Raw genomic sequence first — 4,785 nt, forward strand, 5'->3', positions numbered from 1 at the left:
GGTTGCCAAAGCGCAGACTGACTTTGATAGACTGAATAAGGGGCCACAAAGGATAGTTGGAGCCTATGCCAGATGCCATAGCTTAAGAGGTGGGGTTCCCTGGACAGGTTGCCAGACAGGCAACTATTCATACACCTAATTTAGAATCACCAGTTAACCTAAGTGCGTGACTTTTGGACTGTAAGACGAAGGTGGAGCGCACGTAGAGAATGTGCAAACTCCATGCAGAAAGGCCCTGGCCAGAGGGTGAATTCAAACACAGGACCTTTTTGCTGTAAGGAAACCACTCAACCACCCCACTGACAACCTTATATTTAAAATTACACAGAACTTCAGATGTTTTACCTGTTTTGCTTGTCATGATATCCCAAGGAGACAGACCTCATCTGGTTATGAAACTGGTGATCAGTCAATGTATTCATTTTGAGCCTCTGAAAGTTGGTAACTATGTATAAAATGCTGTAACTCCTAAATGGTTCATGCAGGTTTTTTTGTACATCTTCAATTAAAGCTGAAAGTCGGCACTTTGATCGTACCATTTAAAATACACTGCTAACGCATCATGTCATGAACTTTCTCCCACAGTTTTTCGCTTCAGGTTTTCTCTCCATGCTCTCCTTTATTGCTCATCTCCTTCTCCTCATTTGCCAAACTGGTTGCAGCACATGGCTGCCCTGGTTCTGTCAGAACTCACGTCCTGTTAAAAGGGAGTTCTTCTTTCCCCTAGTTGCTATGTGCTGCTCATAGGTGTTTTGGGGGCTTTTCTCTCTAACATTGTAGGATCTCTACCTTACAATATAAAGTGCCTTGAGATTACTGTTGTTCTGAAACGGTGCAAATTTTAAAGTTTAATTGAATATAAACCTTTTTACCACTAGATGGAACCATCATCCCACTCACCCACCGTGCTACATAATCCGTCCTTTATGAATCAGTTCTTCAGACCTGTGGGCTTGAAAACTTTAGTTTTGTTTTGACAGCCCGGTGGCGGCAGAGGGAGTTTATGTCTTGTGTTGTAACCGTGTAAAATTTGTGTTTATTCAAAAGCTTATGAACTTAGGCTGATCTCTTCAAAAGCTTGAAACGTCTAAATCACGGCATGCAAATCAGAGCTACGGCACATTAGACGCAGATGCAATGAGGAAACCATGGTTTGCATAGCAAGATGTGGCCGTGAGTTTACTACCAGGCACCTCATCTTTAATAAGTCAGATTACAGCTTTGAAAAATTTCACAATAACAGCACAACCATATGAAATTGTGTGAAGCTGATTTTGTGTTTTTTTGTGCAGAATTTCACCTTCATGTGCTGCTGTGCTGCCCACACCTCAGCCAGAATCTGGCTTCGCACTCCCTCTCTCACACATGCGCATGCACACACATAGACACCTCCTCTACCTTCCTACATTTCAACCTCCTACCTCAAAGGCACCATCTGCCCTCTGCCCCCGCTGCAGCTAGTGATATGTACCTCCAGTCATGCAGAAAAAGTCACAGTGTGCGTCTGTGAATATCTGCCCGTGTTCACGTTTGTACTCCGTCTGTTTTGCTGTAGTTCACTGTTGTTCGAGTACAACGAGCCCAAAGAGACATCTAGCTGAACCCTATACTGCTGTATCCTTTATACTGTAACCCAGAGTCCCTTATTATGCTTTCTCATCTCCCATTCCTCTTTTTTTGTCTTTGTAATACTTTAATTCCACATCCCACAAATTATAGTTGAAACAGAAATGGCAACACTCAAAGGACTTAGCTTAATACGCCGACCCCACTTATCAGCGCCATTAAATCCTCTTGGCATTTCAAACTCGAGCACTGTGGGTATGCTGAACATCTTTATAAAAGACAGCATAGAAAATTTAATTTACACTCCAAAGATCACCAATATGGTGACTTTTTTACCGTTTCAAAAAACATGCTACCCCTGTTGTCAGGTTTCTTGAATGATTTTTACGAGTTGCGTACATATTCTCTTTACGAAGGCTAAACGATGAGAAAAGATGCAGAAACATGAAAAGCAAAGTCAGCAGGTGGAACAGAAGATCACTTACAACTAATAAGTAGAATCTCAGTATCGTCCAGCCTCATATCTTCAGCATGAATTGCTCAGATGTTTTTGAGTTTTTAGACCATGTAAATAGAACTGGACACCAAAAAAAAAAACTACTGGATCCACAATTATAGTCTTCACCAAATAGAAATACTGCTCCTCAGTTGTTTTAGCTGTGATCAATGGGACTGTTTTAATTATTTACACTGTCTTCTGTTTCTGTAATCACACAACATTAAATGTGTGATAACAGGTTTTAAATAAAACCAGGCAGGCTGAAACTCTAGAGCAGCAATTTTAACCTAGTTTTACATTGTGGGCCACATACAGCTTTCTACATGATAAAGTAATGCTGTTGTAGTAAATCAGAGAAATCTGTCAGCACGATTCTTTGCATGTATACATTTTTATTATTGTGGCCCTGTTGTTAAAAACTGAAATTTCTTTGGTGTAGTATGAAAGGCATGGTGGAGGTCTTTATTAGGAGGGAAATATACAAAACAGTATTTAAATACATTTAAAGTCCATAAAATCCTTCATATTTTCCAAAAGCATCGAACGAGTCTTTACCAGACCGGTTCTTGCCCCTACTTCTTATGTTGGACACCCCTGCTCTAGAATGTTTGAGTGAAAAGCATTAGTTGGCACACATGGTCCTTTTCATTCATTGCAATGAATTAAATGAAAGCGCTTTGCTTTGTCTTTGGTTGTATGTCTTTGTTTCACTGAAAACAACAGTTAGTTTCCGTCTTTAATAAAGATTAATCGGACACAAAGCACTTGGCTGCCTTTCCAAACTGTCTTTGCTACCAAGCTGACCTGTTAGCACTAATCCACTTCATGGACCCCTGACAAACTGTTGTGTAATGCATATTAGATTTGTGGCTGGATGATACGTAGTGACCACAATCGTCAGGGTTGACAAATAGCTAATGGGTCTTTTTCTTTACACTATGGGAACTTGGAAGTTCGGTTATCGGTTATGTGGACAATTTGGAAAGGTCCCTAACTAGCAGATTTTGCACCAAAATCTATATTCATTACTTAATGTATCACTTTTTAATGTGATTAACAGTTTTTGACTGATCTCCATTTACTTCAATGCCACTATCACATACAGATAAATCAATTATGCTAATTATCAATTGTAATCAAAAGAAAGAACGCTTCGAAGATAGCCATGAAAAAACTTGGACAGCTTTTTAACAGAGGCATATTTATAGTGGTGCTCATCCTGTGAAAGGGGATGCACCTCACAAATGGGAGTAAAGCTCAAGAGGAGACAGTGGCCTCAATTAGTAAGCTACTATTTTAGCTCGGTGGCTTCTTCAGCCTCATGAATCAACTTCTGGTCTTCTGTCACGAACTGTTCTCCATCAGACGTACAAAACTCACCGATGAGGCAGCGAAAGAAAGCCTTAGGCACAAAGTCATTACAACTTTCACACATTATCACGTTGCCTTTTAGTCGATGTATTCTACAGCAAATTTGATGTTTCCTGTAGAAGTGTCATGGTGGCCTATCTGCACCAAACAGGTTGAAGGCACAGCGGCCTCTCTGAGATCCAAAATTATGGGTGGTGCGTGGAAAGGGATGGCTAATCGATTAGAAAGGGTTTACTGAGCTGACTGAGTTACAGGGTGACTGTGGAAGTAAAGACAGAAATCTGTGTGTGTGTGGGTCTCTGTGGGTGAGGAGGAAGAGGAGAAAGTTGTGTGGTTCCACCGAGAAACTTGCTACCTATATTAGATAGATCTAGAGAGCAGTATATGCACTAATAATATGCACTTTTAAGAAAACAGTGAGAGAAAAATGAGTTGCCCTCTGTCCATGTAATTTATGTCTGCAATGAATCGAGTTCACTTGTTCTTTTGGCTCAGTGATACTATTGTCTTTCACAGAGGACTGCTATAGTGATAGACAGTTGTTTTCTTTGTACAGTAGTTTATATTTGCAGCATAGTTGTGTGCTGAAAGCCGTCCTTCTGTGGTTATATGTGCATGCATAAAGTGCTGAGATCACATCACCCATATGCACACATGAAAAGCTGGAGGTGGGGACAGCAGCAGGACATTAACAACAAAAAAAACAGGATTACCCATTTTAAATGATTGGGCAAATTATTACAGAATACAACAATTATGGATAAAGTATTTGCAATAAAATCATTTTACGAAAGAGCAACAGCTCAACTGATGTAGTAAACTTCATGTTTAGCCACAGGAAGCCAAAATCCATATCCTGCTTACTTTCCAGTCATATAGATAATCTTTTTTTGTCCTTTTGCAACTTTTTCTGTCCTGTGAATCACATTCTTGACACTGTCTGACTTGACAGTATTGTAATCTTGATCCACCCACGCAGCAAATGTACAGCTGAACTCAGGATATAAAAATGTACACAATGTCTGACACTTAAACATAGTTTCAAACACCCCCACATGCCCCACGGCAGTGTAGTGCACAGACAAAGGCAACTCCTGTCAGTTACATTTGTCGTGAAAACCCAACTCTTCCTGCAGCACAGCAAGTTTCGCTTATACACCTTCAAACATTCAGACACTGTTGATGACATTATTGACCTACAGAACATTCGATTAGACCAAACTCAAACTTTCTGGTACTTGCAGTGTCGCATGAGGACTAAAGTCTAAACTTTGTGACCGCTTAGTACTTAGCTGCTGATGGTGAAAAGGATGTATAAGGATTGTTCTCCATGTCTTTTATGGTAAATG

This window comes from Haplochromis burtoni, unplaced genomic scaffold (genome assembly GCF_018398535.1).
Source record: "Haplochromis burtoni strain Fernald_Lab_line unplaced genomic scaffold, NCSU_Asbu1 Contig_5, whole genome shotgun sequence".
NCBI classification, from domain to species: Eukaryota; Metazoa; Chordata; class Actinopteri; order Cichliformes; family Cichlidae; genus Haplochromis; species Haplochromis burtoni.